Here is a 15,334-nt window from a genome sequence, read left to right as displayed (position 1 = left end):
TTCCAGATTTCCCCCAAGAATACTATTGCTATAGATCCTTTTGTACATTCTTCCTGGTGCACATATGTGCAAGTTTCTCTTGAGCACATACCCAGAAATGGAATTTGGGGGTTGTAGGATAAAAGGCTATTTAATTTTATAAGATAATGCTAAATTCTCTTTCAATGAGGTTTTACCAGTTTACTCTCCCCCTGGCAATCCTGTGTATCCATACTGTCTCTAACATTTAATATCATCTTTCTTAATTTTGTCAATTAAATGGAAATCAGACACAACTCGTTACGCATTTCCTAGATATTTTCTTAAATGTTTATTGGCCACATGTGTTTAGCCTTCTGTGAGATGGTTCTTTATGTCTTCTGTCCCTTTCTTTCTATCATCTTGCTTGCTCCTTTCTTACAGATTTATAGCAGCTCTTTGTGTATTCTCGATACTAATCCTTTGTTGGTAGTATGTGTTGCAAATATATTTTTCAATCTGTAGTTTATCTTTTCCTTATTGTGTGTATAAAATACATTTTGGCACCTTCTCTACCTCTTTTGACACTCCCCCCATTTAACACTATTAGCTATTCCCAGAACAAAACCAACTTGACGTAGTCTTGTATTATATTTCTTAACATACTGGCATTTGTTCCCATGATTTCAAGGAACCATCTATTTAACATGTGTTTGTGTCCCAGTGGTGGATAAATATCCTCAAGGTACTTGGTTGGATTTTAATAGGGGGTTTCTGAGGCCTAAGATAGTGACTTGGAAGATATATTTCTGGGCTGGGCGGCCACCGCCCTTCATCTCTTACCTGTCTACACCCACCGATCTATGGGCAGCTGAAATATGTTTAGGATTCACATCTTATAGAACTTTTCTGAAATACAATTCCCCAGGAAGATTTCATTTTTCTCCAAGTAGTAAAACTCTCACTTCCTGATAGTTACGGAGATAGGTTTTGTTGTCATAATGCTTTCTCTGTGTGCTGCTTTGCAATCAGAGTTTTCACCACTCAATGGATCCATCACCGAGCAGCACATTACGGCAAACGCATATCCGTTTGCCTCTACTATTGTCATAATCAAAAGGCGGGGCTACACTGAAATATTTGCTTCGTGCATGCATATCTGTTATCCGAAGGGCCTTTTAACCTAAATGGTGTGCTTTCTGTAATGTCTTCGGTTAATGAATGGGTCTGTGAGGGCCTCAGAGCGGTGCAATGTGGGAAGAACACTATAATTTCTTTTTAACATGCAGGAATTCTGAATACGAGAAAATGCATGCCAAATTTTATTGCTTCTAAATCTGAATAATTGTATTTCTGGGCTGTGCATCTGGGTAGATAATAAAGCCACAAAACAATTTAATGAAACATATAAAAAATAAAATGACATTACTAAATATTATAATATGAAGAAACTATTTTTTGCATATTGTCACCTAATCTTTCAACCATATAGCAACAAATAATGCAACCATAATTGAAAGTTTTATTATCCATCTGAGTAAATTGAGCTCAAATTTACCTTGTTCTCATTAGTTGGTGGGCAAGCCTATTGGGGTTACTGACAGGATTTCATTTTCGTGGTGGATTATTTTTTTCTCCTTTTCTATGGAATCTAAAGTGGTCAATAAATAGCCCTGCTGCTTAATCGATTCTGAACCCAGCTCTTCAGAAGCCACTCCTTGGCCCTGTGACCCATGCTGGCAGCCAGCCCTGTGTCTGCTGAGTTTCAGAAACTGGCTCCGCATATCATGAGGCTTTCCTGGTCCTAAAGCCCCACAGACACACCAAGGACCCAAAGTCTTTTACTCTCTGCGGCATGCCATGTTCTAGTCACACTCTATTCCTGCAGCCCTGCATCTTCTATGGCAGGAATTTCATTGTGTTTCTTGAGCAGGGACTGGAAACATGTTGACTAGTGTTGGCCTACACAAAAGATTTCTCATTCCAGTTTTTCAAAGGTCCTTGAGCCATCTCATGGCGTGGGATGGGGTCAGAGCTATACCACAGGAAGAACCCACTGGTATTTCTGATCTTGAGACCCTCCAGTGGCCTGCACTGATGGAACTGAGGTCTCTGAATTTTCAGGGCGGGCCATTGGGCATGGGGGATGCCAAGACTTGGGGAAAAGACGGGATGTCTTTGTGGGAAAAGCTCTACTGATTTCAGTAGTAATCTTTGGTTATGTTAATTATAAAATATTCATTTTTTTCCCGGAGCCTCGATTTGGAGAATCTTGGCTGTTTCCCTGCTTCTGAGTCTGCTGCGGTGGGCCTCTTGACTGTCCAAGTCGTGGATAGGTCCATGAGAGACAGAATGCTTCTTCATCAGGCAGACTATGGGACATCTCACTGCAAGAAAGCCCAGGCCCCAGGCCTCATCACCCTTCTTTCTTACTCCTGGGATGCCTTTCATCCTCCTTATCTGCAGGAGAGACTAAAATGAAGCAGGTAGTACTTCCAGAACTGTTCTCCCTTTATAGAACCCGGGAATGGAGTCTGACCCTATTCCATTAGAGTCATTTTTTTTTCCCCTCAGGGATCTTGCCCTCCTTTCCTGCCATTTAGCTTAGGTTAGTCCTATTCTAGATCATCTGTGCTCAGTTGCTCTGTCGTGTCTGACTTTTTGTGACCCATGGACTGTAGCCTACAAGGCTCTTCTGTCTATAGAAATCTCCAGGCAAGAATATAGGAGTGGGATGCTATTTCCTCCTCCAGGGGAATCTTCCCGACCCAGGGATTGAGCCTGTGTCTCCTGCATTGCAGACAGATTCTTTACCCGCTGAGCCATCAGTTCTGTGCTTCAAGGAGATGGGGTTGGGGATTATCCATCTGTTTCCTCCTGAAGCTCTGATGTGCTTCTGTAGACATACCCAGACCCTTATTCTCAACCTCCAGCTGCAAATACAAAAGGGTGAGTTGGGGGCGGAGACCCAGCATCTCTGGCCTTATTGCGGCTGGATGCTGCTGATTCATCAACAGTTACCTCCACATACTTCTCTCCAGGTGGAGCAAATCCCTGGGGGGCACATTGGTTATGCTTTCCATCAGCACACAAGTCCTCAGCTTCTTGAAGTCCCATTAGGATTAAGAAAGCCTCATCACACCCAAACCCCACACTCATTTGACAGCAAGGTCATGGTGATACTTTGGAGAAATTATTTTCAAAGGAGACTTAAAAGAATATATGCTGCTTGCTGTGTGCCAACCTTTCTGACTCATCCTCAGATTCTGGAGGGAAATTGAGGTAACCAGGAAAGGTGAGATGGAGAAGACTTGTTACTTTCTCTTGCCCTTTGTGTAATTCAGTGTAACACTTTGAAAACAGTGGATTGGGCCAATCTTAATTTGCCTAGTAGCTCCTTGGGGGACAGTATATGCTCCTCCCTGCCCCACTGGAGGGACAGCTACAGTCCTGACATCTCCCCAGGCTCCCTTGCCTGGGTTGGGGATGGAGATGAGAAGCTGGGGGCATGGGATGGAAGATGCTGAGCTCAGGCTTTGCTCATGCCCTGGTCAGATGCAGCCAGTCTATGGGATTATAACCCATGCGTTCTCACCATGGTGTGCAGGACAGGGCAAACCAGAGCTCGTGTGGCTGTGGGAGCTCTAATTTAGGGGTGAAGGGCTGAGCAGCCCACTTGGCCACAGAGCTGAGCCATGTCGATCTTCTGTTTTTGATCCCTACAGCTCTTAGGGGACAAGGAGGAAAGACGGATGTGCCTGATATTGTGATGGAGGAGAAAATGATCCCAAATTAAAGTTGGGAAGCAAAGCTCAACAGCAGCATCATTATTTTAGAAACACATTTTTTTGTTTCTGAATTGTATTAATTTTTTTAAACTGAGGTAAAATGCACATAAAATTTCCCACCTTAACCATTTTAAAGTGTACAGTTCAGTAGTCTTAAATGCATTCACATTGTTGTGGAACCAACGTCCCTAACTCTTTTCATCTTGCAAAACTAAAACTCCGTACCCATTAAACAATTCCCCATTTCCCCTCCTCTCCATCCCTGGACAACTATCCTTTTATTTCCTGTAGCTATGAGTTTGACTCCTCTAGATACCTCATATAAGTGGAAGCATACAGTATTTGTCATTTTATGATTGGCTTATTTCACTTAGCATCATATCCTCAAGATTCATTCATGTGGTAGCATATGTCAGAATTTCCCTTCTTTCTCAGGCTAGATAATATCCCATTGTTTATCCTTTTGTTCATCCATCCATCCGTCAAAGAACACTTGGATTGTCTTTACCTTTTGGCAGTTGTGAATAATACTGCTATGAAAAGGATATACAATATTTCTTCAAGATCTTGCTTTCAATTCCTTTGGATATATACCTAGAAATGGGATTGCTGGATTACATGATACTTCTATGTTTGAATTTTTAAGGAACTGCCATAATGTTTTTCATAGCAATGGCACAATTTTACATTCCCAAGAGCAGTGCAAACAGGGTTCCAAATTCTCTGTACCCTTGCATCTGTTTTACTTGGAAATAGCCATTCTAATGGGTGTGAAGTGATAATCTCATTGTGGTTTTAATTTGCATTTCCCTAATGATTAGTGATATTGATTATCTTTCCATGTGCTTATTTTCCATTTGAATATTTTCTTTTAAGAAATGTCTATTCAAGCCCTTTGCCTATTTTTAATCATTTTTTTTCAGTTGTAGGAGTTCTTTATATATTACAGATATTAATCTCTTATCAGATATATGATTTGCAAATATTTTCTCTCTTTCTGGTGAATTGCCTTTCAACTCCATCTATTATGTCTTTTGATGAACAGTTTCAAATTTTGATATAGTCCAGTTTATTTATCTCTATTTTTGTTGTCCGTGCTTTTTCTATCTATTGCTAAATTAGATGTCATTAAGTTTTCCCCTATATTTTCTTTCAATAGTTCTTATGTTTAGGTTTTTGATCCATTTTGAGTTGTTTTTATATGGTGCAAGGTAAGGATACAACTTCATTCTTTTGCATGAGGATATCCAGTTTTCCCAGGTTTATTTGTTGAAAATCATTTAATCATGTAAGTGAGAATTTATTTCTGGGATCTGTATATGATTACATTGGTTTATACATCTGTTTTTATGCCAGTACTGCACTGTGTGGTTACTGTGGCCTTGTAATTCGTTTTAAAATATGGAAATATGAGATCTTAAACTTCCTCAAGATTTTTTTATTGTTGTTCATTCAAGCTTCCTTGAAACTGCATATGAAATTTTGGATGAATCTATTTCTGCAAAGACCACCATTGTAATTTTGATAGAGATTGCATTAAAGTTGTAGTTTGCTTTGGGTAGTATGAATCTCTTAACTATGTTAAGTCTTGCACTTGATGAATACAGGATGCCTTTCCATTTATTTGTACCTGCTTTAATTTTTTTTAGGAATGCTCTGTAGTTTTTAGTGTATGAATCTATCATTTTCTTAGTCAAGTTTATTCCTAAGCATTTAATATTTTTGATGCTGTTATAAATGGAATTGTTTTCTTAATTTGCTTCATTTGTGGGGGGGTCATTGTTAATGTATTGGAGAAGGCAATGGCACCCCATTCCAGTACTCTTGCCTGGAAAATCCCATGGATGGAGGAGCCTGGTAGGCTGCAGTCCATGGGGTTGCTAAGAGTCGGACACGACTGAGTGACTTCACTTTTACTTTTCACTTTCATGCATTGGAGAAGGAAATGGCACCCCACTCCAGTGTTCTTGCCTGGAGAATCCCAGGGACGGGGGAGCCTGGTGAGCTGCCGTCTATGGGGTTGCACAGAGTCAGACACGACTGAAGCAACTTAGCAGCAGCAGCAGCAGCAGCATTGTTAATGTATAGAAATGCAAATGATTTTAGTGTGTTGATTTTGTATTTTCCAACTTTACCGAATATGATTATTATCTCAAATAAGCTTTTCCTGTGTGGAACATTTAGTGTTTTCTAGCATTTTGAAAGCAATGGCACCCCACTCCAGTACTCTTGCCTGGAAAATCCCATGGATGGAGGAGCCTGGTGGGCTGCAGTCCATGGGGTCACGAAGAGTTGGACACGACTGAGCGACTTCACTTTCACTTTTCACTTTCATGCATTGGAGAAGGAAATGGCACCCCACTCCAGTGTTCTTGCCTAGAGAATCCCAGGGATGGGGGAGCCTGGTGGGCTGCCGTCTATGGGGTCGCACAGAGTCGGACACGACTGAAGCGACTTAGTAGCAGCAGCAGCATATTGAAAAGCAGAGACATTACTTTGTCTAAAAAGGTCCGTCTAGTCAAGGCTATGGTTTTTCCAGTGGTCACGTATGGATGTGAGAGTTGGACTATAAAGGAGGCTGAGTGACGAAGAATTGATGCTTTTGAACTGTGGTGTTGGAGAAGACTCTTGAGAGTCCCCTGGACTGCAAGGAGATCCAACCAGTCCATCCTAGAGGAAATCAGTCCTGAATGTTCATTGGAAGGATTAATGCTGAAGCTGAAACTCCAATACTTTGGCCACCTGATGCAAAGAGCTGACTCATTTGAAAAGACCCTGATGCTGCGAATGATTGGGGGCAGGAGGAGAAGGGGATGACAGAGGATGAGATGGTTGGATGACATCACCAACTCAATGGACATGGATTTGGGTGAACTCTGGGAGTTGATGATGGACAGGGAGGCCTGATGTACTGCGGTTCATGGGGTCGCAAAGAGTCGGACATGACTGAACGACTGAACTGAACTAAACATGTAAATAATTTTTAGAAACTTTTAAACAAATAGTTTTTACATCAGTGCTCCAAGGGGTTTTCTTACCTCTCACCTACTTTTCCTCCTGGTACCCACTGCTGCCTTCAGGGGTGCTTTCTTTGTGTCTAGTCATGTCACCTCTCTGATTAACCAATTTCAGTGACTCCAATGTCTTTCTGGTAACCTCAGGGAAATGCCCCAACTCCTGAGTGGGGCTTGGAAGGCCCCTCACGATCTGGCCCTGGCTCCAGAGGCCCTGAACATGCTTCTTTGAACAAGCCTGCTTGTTTCAGGACCTTTGTGCTGTTTCCCTCTGGCTGAATGCCTACCATCTCCCTGAACCCTATCTCAGGCTCACTCTGTGGGTCAGAAAGCCGTTTGACCTGATATACCTGGGTTAGGAAACCATGGCACATGGCTCCATGGGAACCTGTGTTTTATCCCATGGTATATCCACAGAGTATTTTGGTTGCTTATTTTGGTACATTTCCCAACTAGACTGTGGTGTCTGCATACAGGGGACTGTGACTTACACCTTAGTGTATCCTCAGTGCCCAGCACAATTATAGCCACAGAGAAGGTACTCAGGAAGAACATGCAGCGTGCAGCTTTGGAGAGGAATGATTCCATTCTCCGAGGGAAAGAAGGCAGCTTGGCCTGGAAGTGAGAGGAGCTTCTGGGGGGCAGATTTCCCTTTCTAATCAATTAAGGTTAAAATAATTATAACTACTTCATATAGTCCACATCAAACCAAATCCATGCAGATAATATTCCATGCAAATAATGTTTATTGAGGGCTTCCCTGGTGGCTCAGATGGTAAAGAATCTGCCTGCAAAACAGATCCGGACTCTATCTCTGGGTTGGGAAGATCCTTGGAGTAGGAAATGGCAACCCACTCCAGTATTCTTGTTTAGAGAATTTCATGGACAGAGGAGCCTGGATGGCTACAGTCCATGGGATCACAAAGAGTTGGACACAACTGAACGACTAACACACACACACACACACACACACACACACAATGTTTATTGAGCATCTACTATAATCCTGTTCCTGTTGGGACACCAAGATGGAAATGGGTAAGATAAGGAGAAATATTTACCTAGAAATTGATTAGGGTGAAACATCCTAGAGAAGAAAGCAAGGACACAATACACAGGAAACGCAGAATTCAAGAAATTGTGTGGGCAGGGGATTAAAAGAACAAAGGAAGATGGGAGAGGTTTGGCAGTGTAGCAAGTAGACAGTGACCCAGTGTCCTGGGGCGTTGTGCCTCCAGCAAAGGCTGTAAAGAGCTTGGTGCTCAGGCATAAAGCACAAAAGAGACAAGAGTCCTGCTCTGCGTTCCAGGGTTAAGGAGGGACCTCGCTGGGGAGAGGAGGTGGCCCTTTTCATCAGTCCCGACTTTTCCATCTCAGTCATCATATGGAGTTAGGACCAGAGCCTCAAGAAGGAGGAAGATGCAATACGATGTGATATTGTGGTTTATTAAGGTGCTGCTGTGTGCTAGGCTTGGTGCTGGCCCTTGAATGACTGTCTCATTTTTTCTCTCAATAACACCTAAAGGCACAGGTGCTATGTGACAGATGAGCAACTGAAGGTTGTAGACTTGATCCACTTCACAGTGATAGGCACATCTGGAGAGAGTTACATTGACTGTATAAAACATTATATGGATACTTGGGGACTTAATAACCAGTTTGGGACTGGAGGCAATTTTTTCTTTTTGAAGTATAGAGGAGGTAACATGTAAAAAAAAAATTTTTTTTTTTTTTTGGAAACTAGAGAAAACTGTTAAAATTATAATTTCAAAGATTTTAATTTCTTTATCATTAATATTTTTAAAAAATCAGGTAAAAAGTGTCTTTTACTCCCCTGTTGTGTACACCACATTCCGTTCAGCGCTTTGAGAGCCAGGAAAGAAGGTGGAGTTGATGTAGCCTCACAGACCTGATGGTGGGTGTATTTTCCGACATGAGTGTCAGCTCTGAGATTGCTGGGTGTTTTCTTTTGTTCACAGCTGTATCCTTAGAGGCAAAAGAGTGCCTAGTACGTAGTAGATGCTTAATAAATACTTGTTGAGTGAATCCATCAATACACAAAATTTCACTCACAAGAGATAGTTAAAAACTGTGCAAAATGACAGGAAATTCAGAACCAGGATGTACTGTCTGAGTGCTACATGCCAAGGACTGTCCAAACTGCCATTTGCTTGTCCTAGATGTGGACCTGGAGTTGGGTGTTGAAGGATGGACAAATAGGAAAAGGAAGGACTGTTCTGGATGTGGGAGGGGCTTGAGTTGAGCACAGGATGTGCAAAGGATGCTGAGGATGGATGAGCAAACTGAGGCTTTAAGACATGTCCGGGATGTGCTGCTCAGGGAATAAGTGGATTTAAACCCAGGTAGTCTGATTCCAGAGCTCAGTCCACATTTCTCTGATAAAGCTAGTTGATAGCTTGGAAGAGGAAGGCTGTGACAATCTATCTCAAAGGCAGGGAGGAGCTGTGAGGTGCGATATCCTCTGATTGATACGTATTTCTTGTCCATGGAGGTCTTTTGCACCCAGGAAGTGGAGACAGTTATTTACCCTGCCATTTCTAAGAAAGTGAGCATTAATTAGAGAACCAGTTGGGAATTCCTTGGTGAAAAGTAATGCACAAAGATGGAGCATTTCTGTACCAGTCAGTGGTGAAAAATAAAGGGCATTTCAAAGAATATTCTCATACAACTCGATTTTTGCATAGAGGATTCAGACCAACTGCTTTTGCAGACTTAAATAATCCCAGGATAAAAGGTACTATATAAATGCAAAGTATTATTATTATTATCCAGCGGTAGAAAAGAAGGACATTTCAAAGAATGTTTCAGTAGAATACAATTTTGTTTTGCACAGAGAGTTCAAGGGAAAAAGCTTTATTTTATAGACTTAAATAATATCATTATGGAGCTACAGTAAAATAAATAATACAGATATGGTGTTAAGATAAATAATACAGTTAGGAGGCTTAAATAAATAATGGTGGAGAGAGAAGAGAAATTAAGAGTCCTGGGAGAAGGCAGGGGGAGATGCAATTTTGAATTATAAGTGGTAGAGAATTGAGGTCCTAAAGTCCTAAAATATTCAGGATGTTTCTACACTGACCAAAAAGATGGCAGCGGATAGTTCACAATTCAGGGGCTGATCTGACAGTATTTTTAGTAATAGACTTTTTTTAGTGATAGTCTTTTCCCATTGTTTCAACGAGTGCAATATCAAAATTTTTGACTAAAAAGTTAAAAGATAATTAAATCCACCATTTTAACATTTACACACAATGATATCCTACCCCTTCTCCCCAATCCTTGTTCCTTGATCCTCTATTCCTTGTCCAATTATGGAAAAATAATGAGCTCATTTTCTACAAAATTCAGAGATGCTTCCTGTAAAAAGTCTGTCCCGGCCTGTACCCCTGAGAGCACCCCTGCCTTCCTCCTCAGTGGGTGTGGGTCTCATCCGCCTTTTGTGGCTCTGATGTTTCTTTAGGGTTTGGCGTCCCATCTTTTTAGAGAGACAGGGTTGCAACTTTCCAGGCAGAAAAACTGAAGCTCTTCCTCAGCCATGAACTTTAGCGGGGAGACCTGGTAGACCCAAATTCTGAAGAGAGTGACATGGAGTCTCTGGGGCAGGAGCAGAGGTGGGGAACTGCAGATGAGCGCAGTGGCTGGTTCTGAGCTTGGGATGAAGACTCCTAGACTCAGGCTCCTGCAGGTGGGATCTGCAGCCCAAAGGGGACCGGGGAGGGGGAGCACTGAAGGCAAGGTGAGACTTGATCCTCCCAAGGAGAGTGTGGGATTCTGCATTCTCCAGGCTGTGAGAAGAGGGAATTACTGCAAGGTAAAAAGTCCAGAAGAGGCTCAGACCTATGCTTGGGGGACAGAGGGATTCCCCGGAGGCCAAGCCCTTGAAGTCTGGGGCAGTCCCATCCTGGGAGGGGGTGTGGAGTCTGGGCTGGAGGTGCAGGATTTTAGCTGGACTAAAAGGCCTTGTGCATTCCACCCCCAGTCTACAGACTGGCAAACTGGGCTCTCCCTGTATTGGAGAGACATTTTCAGCTCTTGAGACAAGAGAAGATTTTTCTCAGAAGCGTCATTTTTCTGTTGGGGACTCTGATTCTCCATCCAGATGTACTGTGCCCAGGTACTACTGTGCTTGCAAAGAACAGCATAAGGGAAGCCTCATTTTCCAGAAGATGGGGTAGGGTCTCTCTACTCTCAATGGATCTGTCTTCTTGTCCTTCAAAGCCTAGTGTGAGTACACAGCCTCCTTTAGCCTGACCTTATCTCCCTCCAACACAGTTTCTGCAGCCTGGTTGGATAAATGCTTGCATTGTCTCTTCTCATATACTCTCTTTTTTTCTTTCTCACTCAGGAAATAAACGATGGGCTCCTATCTTCTCTTGTCTCTTCCAGATCATTCTACTCAGGTACAAGGCATGCAGTATTTGTTCGGTGGAGATTTATGGATTTGAGGAGAGACAGGAGTGGGGGAGGAGAGGGAAGGGGTGGAGCAAGCCTCCGGTCCTCAGGATGTAGCCACACCCCTCTGAGTTTCCTTACTTGGCTCTTGAGGTCATAGGTCAAGTTGGACACTCCCACAGGGAGACAGTCAGGAAAAGCCTTGGGGTGGGGGTGGGGATTGTTTCCTTGGGAACAAAGAGTTGGATGTGCTGTTATGTAACTTTGAGGGGAAAGAAAAAACACAACAAACAGAATAGAAAGGCAGGGAAAATATAAATAAAAAAGAGTGCAAAGTTTTATTGTCAACTGCTGCTGTCACCTCCTGGAACTACAGTCGTATCTAAGAAATATGTGACATACTAATAGGAAGTAATTTACCCAAGGATGTTTTTGTGCCTTGAATTGCCTTCCCTGCTCAGCTGCGGGAACTTCGTGAGTGTATATGCATGAGAGCGGGCGAGGTGCTTCAGGAACTTCCCAATTTGTGCACAATGTGACTTTTATAAGGCCATTAAACTCATCTTGGGGAAAAGCGCTCCAGAAAACAGTGATCCATGGGATCTCAAGGAGCCCGTGAAGGCAGACAGAGATGGCAAAATGATGACCGAACCCTCTTGGCTAAAGTGACTTTGAGGTGGTGGCTGTTTCTCTGCTCACCCTCCTGCCCACCCATGCTTTCTTCCTCTCCCTCTGCCCTTCAGTTGCTGCAGTGGCTGGGTGGCCTTCATCTATACTGCTTTTGATCCAGAGGGCACTGCCATTTTTTCTTGCTGTGACTGGGTGGGACCTGAGGTTGGGACCCAGGTCTAGGGGGCTTAGGTCTCAGCCCAGAAGCAGCCACAGCGCCAGTTCTGGCCTCAGGGGGTTCGTGGTGAAGCTCGGCTGCGACCTCTCACAGGCTGTGCCCACAGATGAGGATCCAGGCTTTTAAGCAGCCCGGTGGATCCTCAGTGCCTGGGGAGGAAGGTCCAGAGAGAAGAAAGGTACAGAGAAGGAGGGTGGAGAGAGCAGGGAGGGTAGCAGAGATGGCAAGAGAGTGGAAAGAGAGAGAGGAGTCAATAAGAGAAGCGTACAGTGGAGGCAGAAAAGGAGGACAAGGACGAAGGAGAAGAAGATACAGATCAGGAGACAGTCCTGCTTATATCTTTCTCCTCAAATGCCTGCAGATGCTTGTTCAGTAAACATAGGCAGGGCCACGATCAGAATATAATCAGAAAATCGAAACCACGAAGAAATGAATAGCACCAAAGGCAAGACATTTGTCTGTCAGGTGGGTGTGACCACGAGGAGCGCGCGTGGCCGTGTTGAGATCTCCCGGCAACTTCTTTGATCTCGTCCCTCTGGCTCTCAGGTCCCACCGCTGTCCGCCTTGGACAGGGCATGCGCAGTTCACAGCTGCTGGGAGGCCGGGAAGGAGTCCTCGTAGCTGCGCAGGGCAGCGGGAGGCCCTGAGCTTCCTGCCAGGCTGGGGGATCGGCTGTGATGAGAAGCCAGGGGATGGGTGGGGAGAGGGCGGAGTGGGTCGGCCAGGTCTCTACCGCCTCATCGCTGGACCGGGAAGCAGGCTCTGTGCACAGAGCCACTGGGAAAGGGGCACCCGAGGGTGCTCAGTGGATGTGGGTGACTGGGTGGCGATAGGGCAGGGAAGGAAGCAGGGTGCCTTTAATTTGTACTCCAGCCTGTCTCTCTCTCTCTCTCTGTGTCCTAGCTTGGGAAAAAAGAAATGAGCCCTTTATCAATTTTTAATAAATTGAAATGACAAATAATCCATTTAATAAATTATTAACTGAGAAAATTACTGAAAACTGAAATATCAAACAATCGTGAGCAAATGCTCGGAGCAGTGTGTTTATTAATAACAAGTCCTGCCTCAGGAGAGCGCTGATGCCGTGATTCTGACATGGCTGCTGTCCCCACACAGACTGTGGCCCAGCGTGGGAGGGGCCGGGCGCTGGGGCATCCTCGGGGTGGGGGACACACGCTGGTGGAGCAGGTACGGTAGCCTGGGAGCTCACAGATTGACAGCTTGGACAGCTCTTGGGAAGGTGGTACCTGGATGTGGCACTTTGATGGGCACCAGGGCGAACTCCCCAGTTTCTGCCATCATGGTCTTGGAAGGGAGCCGCAAATAATCCCATCCCTGGAGTTTAGTGCTTTAAATCAAAAGCTACACGTTCAGAAAAAATTGTGTGTGTGCATGTATGCACGTGCATGAGATTTTGTATATATAAAGGATGACGTCAACCCGCAATCTGCCTGGTGTGATGATCCGCTGAGCTGGCGGTCCTACAGCAGACCTGACTGCCCACCCTGAGGGCTCGGGGGGTTGGTGCTTTGTGGTGGCAGAGGGCCGGGCCGGGGAGCTGGGGCTGGGGAGGCTCCATCACTGTGCAGGGAGGGGACATGGGGTGGCAGTTTTGGGAATCCTTTTGCAAAGTGCCCTTGGTGCTCCTGAAAGGCCATTGGCGATCACGGAATCCAGGCCATTATTCAGTCTGAGAAATGGAAGTTCAGAGAGGTGGGTCTGGTCTGCAGTATCAGCGCTAGTGATGGAGAGGCAGAGCCAGCTAGGGCCTGGGTTCCTGGTCAGATGCCCTTTCTATTATGGCTCCAGGTCTCAGGCTGGTTCTAACTTGCTGGTCCCCGAGAAGCCTCCCTCTCACCCCATTGTTTCCTCTCTGCCCTCTGGGGGCGCCTGATCACAGGTAGAGTCCTACAGATCTGTCCAGGGTCGCTGGCTCTGGAGGCATCACTGCATAGCTGGCCGTGGTCTTCTTTGCATTGCCCGGGCCTGTGGTCCGAGACCACAGGCATAATCTCCTCCTAAGCTCTGGCTGTCTCTAGAAACATAACCAAGCCTGCCAGCTTGCCTGTGCTCTCCCAAGGCTGCGATAACCCGGAAACGTGGTTTCTTCATGATAGCCCTGCTGTGGGGCTTGGAGCTGGGCAGGTGACCTCCTTGTGTCCTAGTTCTTTTATCTGTAAAATGGGGATAATAATAAACAGGGTAATTTGATGGCTGGGATTGAAACAGTCCCATTATAAAAATACAATGCAGCAGTTCGGGCTGACAGGCTGTAGGCTTGAAGATGGTGCTGCAATGGGTATTTTTAGGAAGGAGGGAAATGGGGGGAGGGATGGGTGGTTTATAAATGTTTGTTGCATTAAAAAATGTGCTAGTTTGAATTGTGCAGAATGGAGTATCATTTGTTTCTAGAAAAATTCACTGCTGTGGAAATGAATTAGTTTACATTGAATATGTGATGGTTCAGAGAAAGGGATATTAACCCAATTTGCATTTCTTTGAACTGAAATAAATTATTGCCATGTTTGCATTAGTTGGGTCAACTGAATGTGATTGGGCAGACCCACAGTGGTGAGGGCTGGCCCTGGGCTCAGAGTGTTACAATGGGGTCAATGAGTGCAAATCAGCAAGCCCCCTTCAAATCAGGGCTAATTAACCTTTTGAGGGGGACTGTGACCCCTTTGGGGGTCTGATGAAAGCAACTGGCAGACCTATCCCATACAACTGTGTAGGGATCTGACACTGAGTCCTTTAGCCTGTCCTAGTCCAAAGAAGCCAGTGTCTATTGTCTTGATGTCTCAAGCCCAAGTCATAACCCACATTGGTTAGAATTCAGTTTTTGAGGTTTCTCCTATCTGTAGAATACAACAGGATCCTGGTCCTGAAGAAGGGGACAACCAAAGACAAGCTTATGTGTGTACTCAGAGCTGGGGCGGTGGACATTTCAGACCATACAAGACAGTCCCAGCTAGGAGAAGGAGCTGACTATGCCACCTGCATAGTCAGCTGGCATAGTCAGCTCCTTGGAGAAGGCAATGGCACCCCACTCCAGTACTCTTGCCTGGAAAATACCATGGATGGAGGAGCCTGGTGGGCTGCCGTCCATAGGGTCGCACAGAGTCGGACACGACTGAAGCGACTTAGTAGTAGTAGTATGCCACCTGCAGGCCTGTCAATCACAAGGACTGGCTTGGTGCACATGGCTGGCAAGCCACAGCCCCCTCTACCTTCACTTCTCCATGCCCAGGTCTGCTTTAATTCCATGTTGAGCCAAATAAAAGAGTGTCTTCCAAGGGCAAGGAGGTGCCAGT

Source organism: Bos taurus, chromosome 24, assembly GCF_002263795.3.
Source record: "Bos taurus isolate L1 Dominette 01449 registration number 42190680 breed Hereford chromosome 24, ARS-UCD2.0, whole genome shotgun sequence".
Classification (NCBI taxonomy): Eukaryota; Metazoa; Chordata; class Mammalia; order Artiodactyla; family Bovidae; genus Bos; species Bos taurus.
This window is presented reverse-complemented; position numbering follows the sequence as displayed.